Source organism: Poecilia latipinna, unplaced genomic scaffold, assembly GCF_001443285.1.
Source record: "Poecilia latipinna isolate Pla-1442-1.1 unplaced genomic scaffold, P_latipinna-1.0 Scaffold324, whole genome shotgun sequence".
In the NCBI taxonomy this organism is placed as follows: domain Eukaryota; kingdom Metazoa; phylum Chordata; class Actinopteri; order Cyprinodontiformes; family Poeciliidae; genus Poecilia; species Poecilia latipinna.
The window spans coordinates 568,640-592,399 of NW_015112940.1; the positions used below are offsets into that span (position 1 = coordinate 568,640).

Consider the following 23,760-nt stretch of genomic DNA (forward strand, 5'->3'; position numbering starts at 1 on the left):
ATTTTTGGGGTTAAAAAAAAAACATAATTTTTTTTTTTTTAAAATCTTTTTTTAAAAAATTTGTAAGATTTTTTTTTTTTTTTTTTTTTTTTTTTTTTTAATTTAAGTACCTTTACCAGATATGCTCATAATTGTGAAGGTATCTGTAATATTAGATGGTGGCTCCAGATAAATATTTGTTTAATTTTAGAATATAATAAATCTCTTGATAAACTCTTGGTACAATCAGGTTTTTGTACCTGGTAATTAAACTGAAACCTTCTCAAACAAAATGTACTCCAAAGTCAACATAACTACTTTTGAGAATAGAGCCACTGATGATAACAGCATGTTATTGGCAGGTGTTCAGTGCCGACCAGGCACCATGAAGACTGTAATATAGATTTCTCTGCATGTCTAAAGGACACCTTATGGAACAAAACCTTTCACCTTTAGGTAAAATATCCCCTCACGGAAGATATGGCTTTTTCCAGGAACAGGTCAGACTGCCATAATCAATAATGTTAATTACGTTTACCGGAGCTTTGACTTTAACTACTAGATCAAGTGGGAAATGCTTTAAAAATAAACAATAAAGGTGTTGAGAGAAACAATTCCCTGAGTCAATACTGATGGAAGACAGCAGTACAAGTCCCTCAAGTGATCAGATGCATCAACATGAATATAAAATTACTGGCACTGCGCAACGAGATATTTTTAAGCCCACACAAAGCACAGTGTGGCCACACACATACACAGGCACACGCAGTGCATATTTTGGGGGCCAGCTGCCAGCAAATGAAGGATCTCCTTCCCAATTCACTTGTTATTGTGCTGTCTGGGTGACAAGTATACCTATAGAGTGAGTATTTATTTCCGGAATGTTTTGTTCCGTTTTCCTGCAATGATGAATGTTTCTTTTATAAATCCATCGCCGGGCCTTTTAAACCATAAACAATATTTCTCAAGCCCAGATTCCTTGTGCAGCAGTCTTGGGGAACCTTGAGATTTCCAGGCTCTGATTTAATGGCTCGTAATTCTTGAAAGGCAATCCTTTTTCACCCTCCAACGCTCAGATGCGCCCTCGTTCAGGGCAGCCCACCCCACGCTCGGCCCCTGCGCCCCCTCCGGATCCCCAGGCCGGTCCAGCGCCAGTTAAAACCGCTCAGCTGGAAACGGCACTGTGGCCCCTGGTGTCAGTAGATTACTGACTTTAAGATGACAGAACAGAGCTTCCTGGAAAAGTTTTTTTTTTTTTTTCCCCCCCACTTTTAGAGGTTATCCTTTTATTCTAGAAGATGCCCCTAAAGACTCATAATATGTTGTGATCTATTGTAGACTAGGACATTTGAAGTTTTAGATTGCCTCATCCAAACTAAGAAACAAACCAGACTGAAAAAAATAACTGGGCATCACCTGACCAAAACTGACACAGCTTAAAAAACGCCTGTATAGTCTATACCTGCGACACTTGCACACTACATGCCGTTATTTCAATAAAGTTATTAAGATGTACTATAAAGGCTAATGGTATTGGTCTACAAAGCCATCAGCCTCTACAATAACTCCACAATTATAGAAATATTGTTCCACAATCTATTTTTTTTTTTTTTACTTTCAAGATTCCACACCATGTCACAAAGCGGTCTCTGTACTCGGCTTCTTCCACATTTCTGAAGAACCAAATGACTGCAGTGTCATCCAAGGTGACAGAGTCCAGTCATTTTCTGCATATGATACAAATCTGTCTTGTGCTTAAAGTCTATGGTGCACAAAGTGAAAAGGAATGGTAACAGTACGGCGCCTGGTGGTGCTCCTATGGTGCTGAGCAGCTGGTCAGACACAAGACAACACAAATATAGCGGATGACTGAGCTTAACTCCTGATCCGTCATTTTAAAACGCCTTCAATGGGAGCTCCTAGTCAATTCTGGGTCATTCCCTAGGTCCTAAAAGACTAAATCTGTCAGGTTGTTGTAATTTCAAATGTGAAGTTCTGCTTCAGCTTAACTTTAACTTTGTTCTCCATTTGTCTTTCGTTGTGGTGGCACACAGAAGAGGTGGAGGTAGTTTCAAGAACCTCCAATAAATGCACATCGGCAAGTCAACAAAGCACCAGGGAAAAACAACAGCAAGTTTAAAAAGCAATCATTAAGCTGGTATCTCTAATTGTGTTCTTTCCTCTCCTCATGTATAATCCCTGGTTCCTCGCTTTGCCTTCATTAACAATGGATGAATTAATTAGAAACCTTTATAGGATTTCTGCACAGTGAACCCCGGAGATAAAACACATCCTATTCCTCAGACCTGTTCCTTTCCTTCTGTTCTTTCCCCCCCCCCCCCTCACTGCTCTCTCCTGCCTCTGCTCTTAATTGTATTGTTTGCTTGTAGTGTCGATAGCAGGATTAATTTCACTATAGATCAGGATTATTGACCTTCTCGTCAATGTTATTTCATTTCTATAAAGTGCTAATTATAGGGAACAGGGGAAAGCAAATTGCACTGTAACTTGCCTCACTTGATTTCCAATTAAAACAGAAAGAAAACAACATGAATTTCTTCTTGGTTGTCTTCTATGTAAAGTATTTCATAGACCAGTTAGAAAAATGTTTTGACATCTAGTCGGTACGTCTTAAGTGACTGCTGCACTGGTCTGGTCAGGTTTAAACCTATGCTCTGACCCACCAAATACCCTTCCTGTCACACTTGCTGCACTCACCGCTCCTTTCTTGGTCGTCTCGCTTCGTTTCAAGGAAGGAGTTGGGCACAGTTCATAAACAATTAACCGGCTGGATAAGTGATACACTCAAGCTCTAACAGACCTGAAAAACATCATGTTATAAATTCTGGTAATTGACTGCAGGGAGGTGAGCATCAGGCCACTGAGACTAAGCAAGCACCTTCTCTGTAGCGCCTGGCACTTTTTGCACCATTATCATCTCATGTGAGCTGACAAGAGGTGTGTAAGATAATTGCATGACATTGTTTAAGGAAGCAGTTACAACATGTGAATCAAACAATGATTTGAGATCCTTCCAAAGGTCTGCCCATGAAAGTAAGCCCCGAAGACCCTTTCCGCCACCTTTTCTCCACCCCTCCCCTCTCCAGCAGTTCTCTAATGAAATGAAAGGTCAGAGCACTAATAAAACTATTAGCAAAAACGAATCTCTCAGATGTGTTAATGCACTTTTAATTCCTGTTAGCAAATTTCATCCCCCAGCAGTTTGCCGCCCGCTAATGAGAAATAAAACGCCCCGCTCCAGGGATGGGGGCAGGGGGGTGGAGCGGGAATGGGTCGATGCTCTGGCTACTCCATAGCGTTCTCCGTGCACACACACACAACTAATGTACACTAATGTTAAGAGTTACACACACAGCGTGAATGTGTTGGGTGTTATTCACGGGCCGAGGCCTGTTTTCAGCCCTGTGATTCTGCAGGGTTAATTAAAGAGCACATCTCCATCTGTTCTCATTCAGCCTCAGCTCAGTCTCTTCCCATCGAGCACACCGTACTGTCGTTACACACACACACGCACACACACACATACACACACTAAATCACATTCACTTTTCCCCACTCTGTCTGCTCTTTTTCATTGAGTGCCATACTTGACATGACGGCCTTCGCGGGGACACGGATAAACATGCCTGGACTTAAAGACACGATCTGGCCTCTAACCCGGCTTGTCTGCTGACCTGACTAATGAAGTACACCCCGAGCTTGACCTTGATGTCTTCAAACCACCGGAGGATATTCAAGCCACTGCAGCCAAGGGGGTCACGGTTTGTGTGTACGAGCGCTGGTCAGCCTGCTGTCACGTGTACTTTCAAGGAAATCAGGGTTCAAAGTCTTTTTTATGGGCAAACTTTCTCTGCTTAAAAGGAGCAAAAGGCTTTCATAATAAATCATTATTCCATTAGAAAGTTATTTTAATAGCAAGAAGCGCAGCCGTCCAAAAATGTATACATTATATTTTATAAGATCCAAAATAACAGGAGTTTTTTTTTGTTTTTCCACAAAGAAAAATCATACTACTCCTTTATCTATGAGATACAAAAAAATGAGCTCCTAAAATTTTCTTTTGGGTTATTAAAATGTGCAGTGTCACAATTTTTTGGTATAAAAACAGATCCAAGGTGACTAAACTATGTCTCTGCACTTTTTTCCTAATACATATTTGACTAATCCCTTAAAAAGCCTACCAAAAAGATTTCAAAACCCCCTTTTACTTTCCTATATTTTCATCTTGCACACAGCAATGTTTTGTGTATTTGGTGGCATTATACAACCAAAGTGAAGTAAATTCCCATCCACCTGATCAGAGTGGAGGGGGGATTTTATGTTTAATTCAGTTTATGAAACCAGAAGAACATTAATCAAAGAATCAGCCAAGTGACACATGGTAGCTCTGGAGGAGCTACAGAGACCTACAGATCAGGTGAGAAAATTTGACAAGGCAATTATTTGTGCAATTAATACCGCTGGCCCTCATGCAAAACTGTCGAGAAGAAAGAAAAAATAAGTCCTATTTGCCATTTGCCACAATTTATGAAGTACATATAACTTACAGAGGAAAATGCTTATTATGTCAACATGCAAAGCTCTGTGATAGAAAACTAACACTGCACTGAATCTGTGAGATTTGAAAACAGATGTTCACAGATGATCTTCGTAAAAAATTGAATGAGCTTGAGGAAGTATGTGCAAAACCAATCGAGACAAACCCCGAAAGACTTGCAGCTTTACCTGGGGCAATAGGTGTTTCAGCAAAGCTTCAACTCGAGATGTCTGAATACAAATGCATGCTATATTTTTCAGATTTTTTTAACTGAAAAAAAGGGGACCATTCCTCCCAGCTCCACAATGTTACTCAAGTTCAGTTTATATTAAAGAAAGGAAATTCACATAGTAAACCATCCAACAAAAGGAAAATTACCACAACTACCATTTACTTACTTTTTCTCCATAAATAGAAGGAGTTGTGACACAATATAGACTGAATTAATGCTAAAATTAGAGAGTATTAAGAATAAGGGGGAAACGCATTTGTGGAAATATTTCATGCGAGAATAAACTTCTTTAATTAAATACAACTGTATTAATCTCAAATACACAGCAACAGAGATGAGACAGAAAAAAAAAGAAACAAAATGCATGAGAAGAAAAAAATACTCTAAGGGAGGGAGGCAGAGACTTTCTATTACCAAACTAAGCCTTTTAATCAATAAAGAGATAAAAGATATTTTAATCAAAGACATATTTCCTTGTTTGTCTAATGCTTCTGCCGCCACTGTGCACATAATCTTTAAACGGTAAAAACAATGCATAATGCTCTCCCAGAGAGCCACTCATCCATATAAACAGAAAACAGGAGCAGTCAGCAGAAACGCACACCAGCCCAGCCCAGCTCACAGACACTCCATAGACGCCAAATTACATTAGGATGGGCATATTAAGGGGAAATGCATCCTGTAAAATAGGATATTATTCCCACATACAAACACATTGCTGGTGCACACCCACATTTTTTAACATCATATTTTCTGGCCCTGTGCACAGTATTCCACAGCAGTGCTACATATTCTTTGTGTATGTACACATATCGTTCACACACCTACACACACGCACACACGTGCAAACCATAAACGCAAAGCATGTTGCTATTAGTGTGAGGGCTTTTTGTCGGACAAGCAGGCATCCGCTGGCCGTGGGTAAAGCGTTTCAATGAGATTAGAGAGGTAACTGGAACCTTTGTAGATCTGCTGGACTGAGAAAACAAGTCCAGCAGTAGTGTTCAAATTGGATCAGGTTCCAGGACATAATGAGTCCAAGACTAACTGACACTTAATTGAGCAATAAAGGGTGCACGTTTATGTCTGGGGAGCAGGTAGGGGAGTAAGTAAAAAGCTTCACTCGCCTGTATATTTTTTGTCAACCCTGTAAAAACAGAGCACCTCCAGCACATGGAGCTGCACTACGTGTTAAAAACAGCCTTGGCGCGCATGTGCGTGCGTGCGTGCGAGCGTGCGTGTGTTTGTGCATCAGCTAGTGTGAGGTTTGGACTGTCAACAGAGCATCGTAGTTTGCACTTCTGCCGAGCACCGGGGAGCAAACAGCAGGTCCGGTAATAATGATTCATGCTTTCCGTCAGGCCCCCTGACAGGCAGAGTTCGATCCCCTGTTCAGCGCACTGTAGCGGCGGCAGCCGAGGCCGGCGCAGTACCACGGACATCATCATAACAGCCGAGGGAGAACTGGGCTGCTGACATATTGATCGCCCCCTCAGTTAGGAGATTTGATGGATTGACCCCAGACTCTTGACTTTAAACAGTGAAACGCAGAGGGCAAATCAAACAGTCATGGGGAAAAAAAAACTGAGATCAGCAGGGAAAGGGTGAAAGCAAAACAAGTGACTGAAACAAAAACTCAATAAAGTCATTCATGACAGCTGCTAAAGATTATGTTTGGATTCAATTAACACAACAATTAGTTTTAGACGTTTTAACTAATTATATCAGTTTCTGGGAGCAAAAAGTTATATAATCAGCATAACTATTGATTTCAGGTGCAATAACACACCAGAAAATGTCCACTTTTTCTGACTCTTACTAAACAAAATGTAAAAAAAAAAATAAATAAGTCACCATGATGTGATGTTTTAGTTTTTATTTTTACCACACGCTTATTTTTTTTGTATTGCAACTAGAATAATAAATTTTTGTAGCTAATTACAATTAATAACAGTTGTACCATATTTAAAATAGTTTCAATGAAACATTTTTAGATGTAAAATCTATTTAATTAAAAGCTGTAAGATGGAGGTAATGAGGAAGTTGTGATTAGAAGAATAAAAGCACCTCAAGCACACCACGAAACTAACATTAGTATATAAATTATCTACAATCCCATAAACTAATCAAAATGAGCTAAAAAATCTTCCATTTGACTAAGTTTCTAAATGGCATGTATTTATTTAGCCATGTTCACATGCATTTCAGAAGATGGGGGGGAAAAAAAAAAACATCATCCACTGATCGCAGGCATCAACTCATTACCTGTGAGTAGATGACCTCACTGTACTTTGAAGATGAGGTTCGGGGAAGGATTACAGTCCAGGTGAACAATTCTTCATGTTTAGGTCCCAGAACTCTATGGGTGATTTTCTCGAGGCCGCAGTAATTTTTAACAACAGTAATCTGTCTCACACCACAGTGACCTCAGCCTTAATGTTATTTTAGTGCAATGCTTTTGTCTGTAAATGCTCTGCTAAAAACAAACTCATAGTCTTCAACTGCACTTACATTCAAATCTGAACTCTAATTACACATTTACTTACTCATGTTTTCTCTAGAGACTTATTATGTTCATGCTTTTAAAATGTCTATGGATCTGGAACATTTCCACTAAATGGTTCCAGTCTTAAATATTGAATGATGCAAACAAGCAGTTGGGTACAGTCTCATTATATCAACAAGGTTTTCTCTATAATGTTTGAACTTCCATCTGGTATTATCATTTTGTTATTACTTTAGTTCATATTCAGTCTAATGTTAATCTTCCTTATGTGTGTATAAACTGACCTGGAGGTTACGACTGACTGTTTCATCTTCATGTGTAACAGTTAACTCTGTGTTTCCCAGACCTTAATTCTTATCAACCAGAATACCTCCTAACTGCCTGTGAGTAGTCGAATTTTGTCTCTTGTTTATCCTCCCTCTTTGTTGACAGTTTGACCTAGAGCTGAACTGGGCTCAGATCGTAGATCAGATATCACACCTGGAACTGAGTTGCTGGTTTGTTTAGGTTAGAAGTTTTACGACCTTTGTTGTTTTTTTCTGGCTGTTCTGCTTGACAATAAAACAGGGGCTCACGCGAAAGCAGACCAGAACTCTCTGTGAACGGCCTGTCAGGCAGTGGCGGAGAGTTCTCCTTTTGCAAAAGCTTTGTCTATAAAATTCATATACGTTGTCTGTGGTCTTTTTATGTAGGTTTGAGAAAAATACCTATCAGACCACTTAGTAAAATAATTTGTATCATTATCCTTGCAAACAAACATCTTTTATCAACAAAACAAGCCTTTTTCAACCTCAGTATTTTGTCACAAAAAAAAAAAGAAAACTTCAGTGGTCACGGATTTAACATCATAAAATTTACATAATTTGTCATTTTAAATTGGGTGGAAAACATGTAAAAATCTGAAAAGTGTGGTGTGCATTTGCAGTTTCCATTATACTTCTTAAATAAAAGGTACCGCAATTTCTAAATTAAAGTAAACAGAGTCCATCTAAGTGTAATTTATTAAATACAGTGATTCTATGAAAGCCTTAGAGGTTTGTTAGAGAACATTAGTGAACAAAGTGTATCATGACAATAGAGGAACACAGCAAAAAGGTCAGTAGAAAAGTTAGAAACAACTGTGAACTTTGAACACCTAAACTGACAAAACCAGGCAATGAGGGCATTATTCAGAGAAGCAACTAGGAGGACCAGAGTGACTCTGGAGGAGCTGCAAAGACTCACTGAGGTGGGACAATTTGTCAGCATTTATTAAAGTGCTGGAATAAGAAAGCCAATAAAAAACACACCAGTTTCTCAAGCCACATATGAAATATGGCAAAAGATTGTCTGGTTAAAAACAGCCCCACAGTGGACCCTCGCATATTTACAGATTTGTCTGTGGAACATAACTCGCATATATGGGGATTTCTTCGGAGAATATATATAAAATATTAGACAGAAAATGCAGCTTTGGAAACAAATACCCTGACACAGCGCTACTTGATGCACTATTGGTTGGTGCCAATCTAGGAGCCCCATTCAATTTGGCACCGACTGGCTATACCCTCTAGAGTGGAGATAAGGAAGACTGTAGATGTTAGCTACTGTGGTAGTGCTAAAACAGTTTCCACTGTGCAGAGCAATGCACATTAAGGTGTATGTGGTGTTTCAAATGATTAAAATAGGCAGTTAAAAGCTTTTTCAGAGGGAGTTTCAGGTATTCATGGATTTCAGCTATCCATGAATAGTTGTGGTCCCTAATCGATGCGAATCTTAGGGGTCCACCATAGTTGACCTTTCAGAAAAATTTGGCAAAAAACTAAATCTCTGGCTGGGCAAAGCTGGAAGTGGCATACAGTAAAAGACCTGCAGCTGTAAAGACAACAAACGTACCACAACAAAACAATACAATAAGCATTCCAATATATGTTGTAATATATATTGAAAGACACTTAACACAAACCTTAGTCTATTTATCACTAATCTTTATATATGCAACTTGCATTTCTCTAACTGGTGCTTACCAGCAGCACTTTATGGGAAGCATTGGATACTTTATGAATACACCTAAAAAATGTGTTTATGAGTGCAGCCCCATGCAGAGAGCACTGAGTAGCATTCAGTAAGTGACAGCCATTACTGAACAAGCAAATGAGCTATAAACCCATGCTACTCCACTACTAATTAAACTTACTATTATTGTTAAAGCTCTTTTTTATTGTTTATTTCCTAAATCAAGCAGCAGAACCAACTTGGGCATCGAAAATATGGCTTACAAGATTTCCATTTGTGAAAGCGTCTTCTTCCTCCCGTCCAGGGAGAGAGTTGGTTACAAGAAGCAGTTCCACTATCCCACAGTCAGTGCTCTGCGGATACAGAAAGAGCTGTGAAACAAATATTGAGATCTTCTGACAACTGTAGAAATTGTTATTTATCAGATCAGTCTGTATTTCTGCCATGACCTTCTTCATCGTCAATAACTGCCTTTAAATACAACTTTGACTAAAAATTTGTAAAATATAAAAAGAAAACAGAGAAAGGGATTGTGTGTGAACAAATGCATCTCTTCCTCCCTCCTCTCAAAGCAACTGTCCACAGCAACTCAGACGGTCGCGCCAAGTTGCCTGGTCCCTCGCCTCGTCAGGCCCTGTGGGCTTCAGAGGCCAGGCAGGACCAGAGAGGGTACAAGCTTACACTAACGATAGAGGAAGCCATGTCCAGTGGGCTGGAGCCTGAGATGGAACAGAAGACCCTGCACCATTGTTCTGCCAACCCACTGACAGCGTGTGATTTAGGACCAGAGCTGCCCAGGAGCGTTAGGGGAGGAACAGGAGCAAGGGAGGTCACAGAGTGGCTCCACAGGCGCCCTTCAACAATCCTACCCGAATCCCTCCATCCATGAGACGGCAAAATGAATCATGGCTGACCCAGCGCTAGGCCTGAGCTCGGGCCTGGCCTCTCTCTACCGCCCCATACCACTTCCATCGACCCCCTCCTCTCCCTGGAAAAACATGACAAATCTGGTGTTTATTTACTTAAAAAGACCTGGAGAAAGAGCAAAGGGGGGCAGGTAAAAAACTGCTTAAAATCAATACAGAGTTAGCAGTTCCTGCCCTGCTGCTGCTCTTTTTTTGTTTGAACGGCAGAAGAAATATGACCTGGAGCCTAATAAGAATCCCAGGTGAAGACAGGATGCAGGTGTCCTCTGCAATCTGCACATAACCAGAGGGAAACTCTAGAAAAGGGAAAGCCAGCAGAGAGGAGGAGATGAGCCAAAAGTGCTCTTTTTGTATGGAATTAACCAGCTGACTGTTAATGATTTTGGTCATCATTAGGGTCAGACAGTATACTGGGCCCTAAACAGTTAAAAGAAACACAAAACACAATCGTCAAAGTCCAAGCTGTAGATGATGTATGTCCTTAGCCAGAGACATGAGAGACAAAATTCGTCTTCAAAGTTTGACTCCAGACAACGAAGCATTGAATCCTCCACTCTCACCACATGACAGGGAGAAAACAGATAAGGCTCACTTTCAAGGGAGAGGGAGGGTGGCCATCACACTGGCCCCCTAAAAAGAAATAGCAGCGGTGAGCTGTCAAGGTTTCTGTCATATCCTACATCACCTCAGCCGCCCATTCCATCCCATCTCTGGCAAGCCATGCAGACGACTACGGCCAAGGATGAAAGTGCTGGAAAATGGAAGTCATTGTAAACCATTTTCTGCCCTGGAGCCCCCACCCCAGCCGTCCTCTCCATCTCCACCCCTCTTCTTCCCAACTGCTCTTGAAGACAAATGGGCGCAGGGCAATGACAGAGTGCCTGGTCCACAAATCACCAGCGGCTGAGCTGCTCGTCCACTGCTTCCTCTTCCCCCGCTGCCCCCTCCCTGCCCGTAACCTCACAACCCTCCACCCCCCAATTCCCGGCCGCTCCATTAGTCATGTGCACACGGGCAGCAGCCAGCAGCCGTAATTAGACAAGGACAAATCGCCGGTCGCGGACACAGACGAGTCCGGCCGCTAAATAAGGCCCTTCCATCCTGTAGGGTGGGCGGCAAAAAAGGGCCAAGAAGGAGACTGGGGTGTCAGACAGAGAAGAGGGAAGAGGATGGTACTGTCCAAAGAACGATATCATGTTGGTTTGGCCTGGAATGGTAACTCATTATTATACTGCAGGGCAGATCTAACCCATTGACCAATAAAGTAAACAGTAAATCCAGCACGGATTAACCTCTGCTGCGCTCCAGAATGATCAAAGCCTGAGGTTCTAAAATATCACTAGAGCACCTGGTGGTGCCTTTGGTAATACTTAGAAGTAGTTTTGGTATCAAATTTTCAAAACATGAAAGTTAATTTTATGTACAGCTTCCTTAAAAAACAAACATTAAAAACTGCAGTGGAGAATATATGAAGAACATCCAGAATGGACACAAGTGTACAAAGGAACAAATCCTGGTATCACTTAACACATGAAGCTGGAATATGGATCTATACAAAGTTAAACAGATGTAAGACAGGCCTTTCATATTTTGGAAAGGTAAAATATCATCAATATGAATTTTACTGTTCTCAAGATGGGCCCAATTTGAGTCAATGTTTGTGTAAAAGGTGACACTTGGATCAGACATTGAACTTGATCAGTGATCCACCCAACAATCAAGAGAAGACCAAGTGTTTTGTTGCTGCAGGTAATATTTTCACTGGCATTCTGGAAGAGTAAGACATCTGTCATGAAAAATGTTGCATACATAAATGATATACACATGGTAATTTAGTAAAATGCTCAAAAATATTTTTTCCGATTGGCAGAGATTTGCTCAGTAGAGAGTGCAACTGGTGCAAAGTGTTCACCCTGCTTCCCAGCTTCACCTCCTGCAGAAAATATGTTAAAAATCAGGAAAAACAAAATAAGTGCTTAGAGCAATGGACATTACAGTGAACAGCTGAGCGTGACATCTTTTTAAAAATACTGATAGACTGTATCAGTATGTTTAAGTCCATTTGCCTCCTTTGCTTTTTTAATACACCTTTAAACAACTGAAGGGATGAACACAACTTCCAGCTATGTAGTTGACATTCAACAAAAACTACGCTGATCAGGACCAAAAAAATATCAGCATCAGCAGATATTTCAATAAAGATACAAGAATCAAACCAAAACTAAAAAACATATATTTAGATTTCATGCATTTCAACATGAAAAGAAGATGCACAGTATGAATTTGTGCGAAAGATGTCGTAACCTATAAACCATCAGAAGTGCAAGTACACTTTCTGGCAGACATATTAGATTTTGAGGTAAAGGTTTGTGAAACATTCTCCGCCTATCCCACTTCGGGGCACTTTTGCCTGAAGAGGACTTTATCAAACTCAATTTCAGAGTTATAAAGTAAATGTAAAGTTACATCCACTGGCCAAACAATAGTAAAGAGCCAGGGGTTTTGTTCTTTGTTTTGTGTTACTTTTAAAAACACATATCTTAAAAATTTAGTTCCCGTTTTGTTTTAAAATATCAGTAAGGTGGTATTGATTTAAATTATTCAGATACAGCATATTGACTTTAAAAAGACAATCTTACTCATTCTGAAACACTGAATTGTGCTTAAATTATTAAGTTTAACCAGATTTCTAAAAGTAGCCTCACTATTATTAGAAGGAGAAACCAAACCAAGATGGCATTACATTCCTTTGAGTGCAACACCACTACGTCATTTGTTTTTTTGATGGCCCATTCAGTTTTAAATATATAAATGAAGTAAATAATGCAAAGCTGAAGCAATAAAGTGCAATAAAGAGGTTTCAGGGTATGTTAAGTGCAACATTAGAAGGATAAAATTACCCAAACTGAGAACTTACTGAATCAGATTACACATAGAGGAAGAAACCAGGAGTCAACAAAATATAAATTAGAGCCATATGAGGGTAGAGCAGCCTGAATCCACAGAGGAGTATCAGTAACAATTGCTTTGGCCAGGTCAGAGCTGCAACACATTCCCTGGGCAACATGAAACTGACCAACACACACACACACACACGCTCGCACACACACAGCATGCTCCACTGGAGCAAACTTTATTGATCTGCCACCTAATTTCCTAATTAGTTTTTATTGGATTTCATAATCGTCATCAGGGCACATCAAAAGAAACTCAAAACCCCAGCAACATTTTCTGCCCTCCTCAACATAATTTTTTTAACAGTTAAAATGAAGCCATGTATTCAATTGCAAGTCCCCAGCTGTGAGAGCAACTCTTTCTTTTTTTTTTTTCCATTACCCCTCCAGAACTCCTTGGACAGCAAACACTGCACAAACACACCATTTCTCCCATGTGCAGTAACTGATGTTTAGCATTGCACATTTTCTGCATGATCTGCTGCTATTTGTCACAGCGCTCTCTCCGCAGTTGCCTCTTACTTGTAGCACTTGTTAAACACACTGCGGTACGGGGCCTGGAAAAATGTGGAGACGGCGGAAAAAACACAGTACCCTTCAGACAACAATTTAGTTGTTTAGCCTTTCTACTTCCTTATGTTTTTACATAACTAAGCAATAAAACTCTCCTGAGCAAAAACTTTTAGTCACGCTCCTTTCTCTTCAACGTCACTGCTTATGAGCCACACCAACCTGTCAATGTTTATGCTCAACACACAAAAACTATTATTTTTTTTAAATCTGTGACTAGCACAGCTGCCAGGATGTCAGCTTAATGAATAACTGAACGTCAATCAGCAATCAGAACTATTTAAAACCACAAACCCTGGTCAGTGCTTTACACTTTTTCCATTGAGTAAAGGGTAAAAGACTGCAAATGTTTTAATTCACATTTGGAAACAGTTAAGCCATCAACACAAACATCAAAACCAAGAAAATATCTTTGTTTTTCCTTTAAGACTACAGGACTGACATCCGCTATTGAATAACATATCTGGCTTGTAGAAAATGAAAGGAGAACGTACAGGGATGAAATGGTAGTCTGTACAGAAGGTGTGTATTTGCACCTCTGATCTAATATTAATACCATAACAACCTAAAAAATAAAGCTGGAACCTTTTGTTTCACTGCCGGATATTCGTCAATTGATCCATCTTTATCATTTTGTCGACAGTGTGGACCTTCCGAATGAGGGGCAGCTTTTATTCATCATATGCTTTAAAAAAGCAGAAGGAGGGAAAAACATGGAGAAATGTTGCAAGAGTCCTGTTACCGTTAGTGGGCCATAAATCCGAAATGATGAATAAAACAAAGTGCAGCGGACCCTTGGTATCTGCAGGGGTCAAGGACCACAGCCACTCGCAAAGATGAATACTTGAGACTCCCTTCCTTACTCTTATAACTGCCTATTTTAATAATGTGAAACACCAAATACATCTTAATGTACATTAGCACACAGTAGAAACTGCCTCAGCACTACCCCAGAAACTGATGTCTTCAATCTGCCAATCAGCACCAAGGAAAATGATTAGCGCTCCTGGATACGCCCCTTTTCTGCCTAGGAACTTCAACTTCTGTAGCTTAATTTTCTGTCAAATATTTCAGATGTGCTCCTCGTAAATAATTTCACTGTCACTGTCCACAAAAAATATGCGAATACTGAAGCGAGAATAGACGGTGGCCCACTGTAGATCATTCTTTTAAAAAGCAAGCACTGAGGAAGGAATGGACCATCTCTTCTTCTAGATTTAATTTTTTTTATAAAGGCTGGTTCAATGTTTATTTTCAGCCACAACTGTTTCCAAACCAGAAGAAGGGGATTTTGTTTAATTCATTCTTTGTCCTCTGCTCCGAGATTAGGTTGCATAGGTAACAAGTTCAGGAGGGAAACGCAGACGTCCCTCTGCCCATTCACACCGTCCAGCTCTGTCTTAGGAATTCCAATGGCATTCCCAGTAGAGAGGGCATAAAATCCCTCCAGCAGGTTTTGGAAAACTTCCGAGATGCACCCAGAAGGAGCTTCTGAGGTGCATGAAGCATCTGAGATGGCATCCTTTTTAATGTGAAGAAGCAGCAGCTCTACATACTCCAGGTCCTTAGCTCATCTGTTCGGCTGACCACAGGCACCCAGCAGAGGAAGTTCCTTCTCTTTTAATCATAGGTGATGGTCAGAACATTGATGGATCTATAAATTGAAAGAGTCACATTATTGCACATCTATAATAAATGTTTAGACTGTATGTAGTTGTGCAACAGCAATAGTATTGTTTTATTTTCTTTTGTTTTAATGTGTCAAATATTTTGCAGACACTAAACACTCACTGTCTGAAATACTATAAAATATTGCTCTTTAGTCCTTTCTTTTCTCCTGATGTACATAGTTCCACTTAACAGCAAGTCAATAGCATTTAAGAAAAAGTTCATTTCTACTGATTTACTATGTATTGTAATCCAGAATATTTTGATTCAGTCCAATGTTTTACAATCCAAAAATTTAGACTCAAATCCAAACAAAATTCTCCCAAAGTATAATTAAATGACAGATTCATTATTTTGAATACAAAAAAATTACATAAGGAGTTTAAAATTATTTCCCGAATAATTTCGTCAACTAACCACTCATCCAATCAGATAATGTGGAAAAATTCTGCAGAAGTCAGAAAAATCTTGTAATGCCAAAATAGTACAACTACACACTGTGAAGATCCACGAGTACATCAGAGTCAGCCTATTAGATATTTTTTTTGCTCATGGACAAGAAAAGTATTTAGATCAAATATTTTTATCAAACATTTGAATAGAGTAGAAAGTAAAGTAGAAATATTTGAACAGCATTAAAGTCGTTTTCAATTTGATCAAATTTCACCCCATTTTTTCACACCGAGAGGACACGACTCCGGCCGTTAAAAGCCCTCTAAACGACCCAACCTGTGCTCACACCGGGGCGCCTAACAGGGTCCCAGGAAAGCAGGACAAACTTAAATCCCAGTGAAGATGTTTTTGGCCTTGATCACCACACCCATCGATCCCTGGCTGATTCCCACTCAGATACGTCTTATTTTATTAGTGGCTTCGGCCTTCTGCCGCCCCATTCGGCTGTGATCAATACTAGCATGAGGATGGCCCTTATTTTTCACTTTTAGTGCCTTAACGCTGTTTAACCGTGTCACCTGATAAACGACAGGCCCTCCCCAAACACTGATTTCCTATCGATTTCTCCCTCATTCGGCCATCCCTTCCTTCGTCACTGTTCCATTGTTTTTTATCTCCAGTTATCGCTTCTCTCCTATCTCTATAACTTGACCCCCAACATCCACAAGAGATCTTGGTCATCTCTCACAGGGGATTGTGAAATACAGGTATATTCACCTCTTTACATGTACTGAGGAAGGGAGAGATACTTTAGTGTTACGGGAAGGACTCTGTTTTCTACTTTCCATCCACATCATCTACCGACTCGCCTGCACACGCGAGCTGGAGTGGGGATCAGTGTGCATGAGCGCATCCACTAAGCTGGATGCAGTGAGCACAATGCAACAGATGTTATGACAACCTGGAGGGAGACAGCTCCATCCATCATCCCCTGAAGTCCTGATGATCGAAGCAGGGTTCGGGAGGAGCAGGGATTGTGGAGAAAAAGGCTCTGGGGTAACTTACAATCCACTTACATGACTTCTATCGGGGCTATAATTATATAAACATCTAATGTGTGCGCAATATGGTGGCAACAGATGAACTGTAGAAATAGACGATGGCAATATGAAGTTAAATTCAATTTAAAAAAGGAATCGACGTGCTTTTTGACTGCACCGGTTTGAGTTCATCTCTTTTCTCAGACTAGACAGTACATTATTTATGCAAAATTAAACCTGCTCCTATTCCTGCTTAGCCTTGCTCATCCAATCAGTTACCACTTTATTGATCTCTCATCTAAAGCACTTCTGTAAATCCAGTCTGCTACCTTCCAGCCATAGAGCCAGGAGAGACGGGTTCCTTATCGCCAAATAGGTTATGATGCCGACTTCAATTTCTAATTCGCTAGATGATAACATTTTCTTATCGTTGTGAAGTGCTTGTTTTTATTTTCGCCCTGGCAAGTGCATAAACTTTGTAGTTTGAAAGTTTTTCATGAGCTTAAACTTCACACAGTTTTTGTGACACAGTCTTCAAAAGAAGAGGTGTGGAAATCTTCTTAACCAAATCTTGCAAGAAAACTTTTTTTTTTTTGGGAAATACACACACATGCAATATGCTGCTGAGTGTCCAGAAATACACATAAAAGGTGTGTTTATATGCAAAGGTTTACACTTTAATTTGGCCACACTGCAATCAACTATGGAAACTAAAATTTTCATGAAATAAACATCACTTAAAGAACAGTTTATGCAATTTCAATTGTTTAATAATAATCATTCTAAGTGTCCTCTATAACACAGCAGGTCGCAGTTTCAACTATAGCATATCCAGAATGTCCTCTATTAGTTCTTCCTTGTTTGTTTGTTCATGTAAAGTTTCTTTCAATTGCATCAAGGGGCTGAGCTCAAAATCAAACCAAAATCCCTTCATCTCCAAACATTGCTCTTACACAATGCAATTTGGCAAGTCCTCTTGATCTGACATCCACCAAACCTAGATTCATTAAAACATTTAGGAAAAAGTTGAGCGTATTCGAATGCGCATTGCATAAACGCACCTTTTATGTACATTTCTGTACAATGGTTAATTCATAATAATGAACACTTTTTGCCTGCAAATTTTAGAAGTCCAGATGTAATAATAATAGTAATAATAATAACAATAATAAATTATAATAAATCTTCTGTATTTGTTGGTTTGTTTAAGTCTTCTAAACTACACTGAACATCAGAACCGCAGTTCAGTGTACAAGAAAAGAAATAAGCAACACAGAATAATTCCCTCTTCAAAATACAATTCAGTTATTAATCAGTTAGAGAGTCTGGCAAGATGTTACCTCTTTGCATGTCATTTAAATAATTAACCATCGTCTTTTATGGAAGAAGCATGACCTAGCATCTTTTATTAGCCTCCGCCGTCCACTCTTTAACGGTGGGTTAAGTGATAAATTGACATTTACAGTGTGCCCTGCCAAGTTACACTGGGTACAGAGCACACTGAGAAACTGGCCGTGAAGCAATAACTGGGGAACAGGCAAGAGATTTTCTATTAACACAATGGGAGAGGAGTAAAACAGGTTGGGGGGGAGAGGAGAGGGTACGTGAAGTCCATTTTCTTGAGCAAAACTGCCCCGCTCTTACAGCCGCTCCAGCCTGTCTGAGGAGTTCAAGGTACAGGCTTGGAGGAGCTCTAGCCCCAGCTAGTGGTATTAGAGTCCCACTGCCAAGACAGACCACAGCAAACACATTAATCATGACCAGGGGAGTGTAAAATTCAATCGGCTCCTTCCATCCATTTCATGTGAAGCAGACTGAAGGCCGGCCTTGTAGTGCCGGAAAAAGGGAGGATGGGGAAAAAAAAGGGGGAGAAAAAAGGGAAAAAAAAGGAGCTCCCTACACTTCATCAGAACCCCCTACTTCATAACAAATGGAGTGTCTCTCCGGCGGAGGAGTGCCATCAGAAATGCGCGGTCTCTCTATCCATTTAATCCCGGCAGCGGAGGAAGGGTCAGGGAGGGAGCAGTGGGCGCGTGTTCTGCTCTCCGCTTGCCGCTTCTCCAGTCACACAGTAAACTACCTTTTAGGAATTGTTTCTCAATAAGAAATGATCAGTCCATTTATCTGCGCCAGGCGGGCCTGTCTCCTCACCCAGACCTCCAATATTTTTCGTTTGACCTGATCAGGGCTATAAACTAGACCGAGACACTTTCAATTTGTCACCCGAGGAGGCCTCTGCAAGTCCCAGGCTACTGATTGCATCCAGCCTCCCAAATATAAAAATTCCTCTGGAGCTTGAAACCTCCTAAGTGTTTTTTTCTTCTCTTTCAAGTACACAGCAGCTCAGAGAAAGAGTCTAAGCAGTGGAAATTGTTCTTGACAATAGAAGACTCTTATAATGTTGTCTTTACAATACACATTTATGCATCAAATGCACAGAGAGCCTTCAAGTATTCATATTGTTTTTACATTTTTGGCTTATTGCAACCTCAAACTTCATTGTGTTTCATCTGGATTTTATGTCCGAGCAACAAGCAGTTGCACCCAAACGTGACATGAAAAGAATATATTGTTTCATTTATTTATTTTTTTTTTTTACAAATGGGAATCTGAAAAGTGTGGCATGCTTGTGTATTCAGCCCCACCTGATTCAATGGGAGAAGCATCAATTAACTTAACATGCTGAAACAAAAATATTTGCCTTCTTCACAAAATAGTTCAAACTCTAACTGGATGATTAGCATCTGTGAACAATTTTCAAGTCTTATCACAGGTTCTAAGTGGGATTTACGTCTAGTACTTTGACTGGGCCACTCTAAGATAAGAATATGTTTTGATTAAATTCAGGCAATTTGTAGCCCTTGGAATGATTTTATGCATAACGGTCAAATTTGACAGCATTGAAGGTTGATTTAAATTTAAAATTTTAAAAACATTTTTGTTGTTCTTTTTATGAGCAAAGTAAAACCTTAAATTGGAAAAATGCTAGGACAACACAAAATCTCTAGTCTTCATCAATCATAATTTTTGCTTGTCTTCTATTTAATAATGACAAAGTACTACAAATATGCATTCACTTTTATTCAGATTTGGGCACACCAATTTTTTTAAGGTTGGCTAATTACAGCCAGCAGTTTCACAGAAAAAAAGACCCAAATCTTTGTTGTTGAAATTAGACAAAGACAAAATTTTGGACCAAAACAAAATTTGGGACATTCCATGATTTTTTTTACTGATGCAAACAATCAAAACTGTTTTGGATTTTGTATCTACAATGATTTGAAGATCCCTCAGACTACTTTGCACTTTTCATTACAATATCTAATGCTTAGTATATTGTCAAGATGATTAGAAAAGTGAATGTACTTTGAACTCAATGATGGTACGTGGCAAAATAGTTTAATAGTAAATTTAATTTATAATGCACTTTTCATTAATAAAAATCTCAAAGTGCTACGTGGTTCATCTAAAAACATAAAATCAACAATCAAAAACAATAAAAAAAAAGACTGTCAAATAAAAGTGGAGAAGGCTTGTCTAAAGAGGAAAGTTTTCAAGCCAGTTTTAAAATCGGACAATGATTGCGGGGCTCTCAAATAGTCCGGGAGAGAGTTCCAATTTTGATCTAATTTTTTTGCACATTTGCGGTGTTCCTTATACATCTTGTGGCATATAAATTAAACATGTTATTGCTGTTTTCTGGATAATCTTTCATAAAGGCTAACTTCATGAAGTATTTGACAAACGGAGTGACAGAATATCCCATTTGAACTGGAATTTCTTCTTTACAATTATGACCTACACTGTGGTGGTCTATCACATAAAATCCAAATAAAGAAAACTAAAGTCTGTCAATTCTAACAACATAAAATATGAAAAAGGTAAAGAGGCACATTTCACTAAAAAGCTACAGATATCTTTGTATGGCTCAACAAGTACAAGAACATAATCCAAAAACCAGTAAAAAAAAAAGCATTCATTACTAATTATTCAGGGTTGAAACATATTAACCAACTTGTTTTCTTTCAAAACATGAACAAACTTTGAACTGGGGATAATTACACTTCACACATGACTTCATCTCCCATCAAGCCCTTTTAAAACAGTTAAACATTCTTTGAATTGGATGGAACATGTCAATGATTTTTTTGACAGCGCTGAAATATGACGAGAAAACGCTGAAGCACACACTCACAACCTGTTCAAACTGCCGCGTCGTTCCGGTCACATGCATGCTATTAATCACCGATGCCTCCGGCTGTCACCTCACATGTACGAGCCTATAGAACACTAATGGGCAACTGAGCAAAGCAGGAAAACATATGTACTAATGTGGCCTTTCTACACTTACTTGTTTTTGTCCTCTGTGCAGATATCAGGTGGATGGAGTCAGGCTTCCCATTGAATAATAATGAGACACATGTATGCAGATCCAGTTCACCCTCAAAAGATTCCTAGAAAAAAAAAAGAAGAAAAGGTGTTCTTAAAGCTTTTTAGGGCATGAAACATTTTGTTGCACTGTATGTCAGCAATCTTAATTGCAAAACCTTAGTTTAACTTTTTATGGCCCGATTAATAAGCCTTACAACTAATCAGTCAATAAAAGTCTAAAGATACAGTAGTTTGGAATAGTCTTAAGATTTTTCCTTTACTGTCAAGTTTTATAACTCTACTGTGCTTTGCAAAAGTTTTTATAGTCTTTTTACATTTTGTCACATTAGACCCACAAACTGATGGATTTTTATTGGGATGTATTGCAATAGAACACAGATTCTGAAATCCATGCCTTTGAAGGCTGGTGTCCTCCAATGTTTAGATGTTTGCCTGGTTCAACACACCTGAAATAAATGATTAAATCATCTCTGCAGTGCAGTTAGGTTCTTTCATTAGCAGGACTCTGATCCAGAGTCCTGCTAATGAAGCAGAGACACATCTAAAAAAGTTGCAGGACACTTGACCTCAAGGACTGGATTTGAGGACCCCTGTGATAAATCAACACAAAGTAGTGCATTATTCTACCTACTCCTAGTGTTTTTTTTTTTTTTTTGGCATCTAATAGTTGTGGGATGCATAAAGACTTGGATAGATTGATCCCAAAACCTGTGCAATCTCTTTTGCTTTCTTCTTTGCTCCGCCCTCCAGGTGATCCCTTTTGGTATTTGTCATTGTTGTGCTGACGGCTTTTTGTTTTCTGTCACACTCCACCAGATTTTCTGCAGTTTTTAAAAATGTTGCTTAGAAACAATTAATCTTGGTCCCGTTTGATCACAGCAACCAGATCCAGTTACATCTTAACTAGCATTTTGCAAATTAGACTAAATATGTACGTTGGAACGATAGGACGGAAAAGCTAATTTTCTGCTACGCTTTCCAGGACATGGCTTGTCATGTAGATACTGTCAAACACTGACTGTCAAGACTTTGCAATTTAAATAGGATATCAGAGTTCAGGAGATATTTCAACATCCCTTAACATCCTCCTCACCGTCACTGTGGTGGCAAAATCAATATGATCCCATTTCGACCCATGGATGGCACAGTTAAACTTGTTTTAATCTTTTTAATTGCCTAAATGTTCATGCATAAGAACATTTAAGCAAGGAGCTATCTTTATGTAGCAATTTCTAAACATCTGAAGATCAAAACATACATAATCAAAAATTACTTTTGCTTTATTAGGACTTTTTAGGGTTACTAACAATTCCACTTCTTTAGTGTAAACACTTTCACTGATGTAATCAAATTAAAGGGGCTTTCTTTCAAAGACATTTCTTCATTGTGACTGATATGTTTTCTCTTTGTCTAACAAGGGTGCAAATAGTTGTGCAGGGTGTAGCATGAAGGGATTTGTCACATGATCTCAGCTCCTATGGGACTGACCTCTGCAAACAAGTCTTACTTTTCTTATAAACAGTCACAGATTAATACATTTAACAGCAAAATAATGGTAAAGATTAGCCTAATCTATTACTAGTACTATTAGTACTATTGCCAACTCTCAAACCACGCAGATCTTTTAGCAAAAATGAGACTTAAAACACAGTAGGTATGTAGATATTTTTGTTTGTTTTTGCAGATGCACTAACTCATATTAAGCACTGCGTCTTGGATAAGGTATGGTAAAACTGTTCTGGAGAAACAACGACATTTGGGACTCACTCAAACAAACAAACAAAAAACAAAAGTGATTAACCAAATCATGTGCCTTTCAAAGGAGTTAATCAGTACAAGACTTCAATTAAAAACACAAAGTGTCTCGTTTAAATCAACGTTTTGTTTTCTCGGTCAAAACAAAGAATTCAGCAACAGGCTGTGGGAAATTAGCTAAATGAAAACGTCCACACCTTTACTCACCAGAAAACAAAGTGTTTCAGCTGCTCTTCATTATTTTACCCTACCAAGTGAATGTTTAGGGACGACTTCTTTTAGGACCCTACCACTTTTGTTGTATGTAGCATATTTAACTACATGGCTGAAGGACCTTAAATTTTCGGGGGTTTTCCTCTAAAGGTTTACTCTTGTTTATTTCTTCAAGATTCACGAATACGCGGGAAATAATATGGTCGAATATCATTATTATTTAAGTCCATCAGGTTTCTTTGAAAATGCGCGACCATTAAACAACAGGCAATATTTAGGCCACACCCAGCCACATCTGACGGTGATTATTGTGTCACACACAACTTCACATCTGAAGACACAGGAAGACATCTGTAAAATACCTATCAGGGATATGATGCAAAAATCAAGTTAAACACTATCAAAATCCTGTTTAACACTAGAAGGTGAATCAGATAATGTTCTTTATTAGAAAATAAAATATCAAGATCACCTTGTAGCAGAAAGGAATTTCTAGGACTTGATGGTTTTAACATATCATTTTTTGTGAATTGCTGTTTGAGACTTATTTGCTCATGTTTTCTGTTTCTTATATTTATT

General features: G+C 39.1%; 1 long non-coding RNA gene across 5 annotated transcripts in view; it reads right to left on the bottom strand.

The window, feature by feature from the left end:
- The window catches only part of LOC106949091 (uncharacterized), a 252,975-nt gene extending 229,494 nt beyond the window's left edge, over window positions 1–23,481 (bottom strand). For 3 of the 5 annotated variants that reach the window (XR_001425321.1, XR_001425319.1, XR_001425320.1), the window contains exons 1-2: window positions 23,176–23,481; window positions 21,173–21,275 (exon numbers count right to left, since the gene is read on the bottom strand). This is a non-coding gene — a long non-coding RNA (uncharacterized LOC106949091). Of the gene's footprint in view, window positions 1–9,533; window positions 9,624–21,172; window positions 21,276–23,175 lie in introns of all 5 variants that reach the window. The other 2 variants (XR_001425318.1, XR_001425317.1) reach the window with 1 other exon arrangement.
- Between the last annotated feature and the right edge of the window lie 279 nt (window positions 23,482–23,760).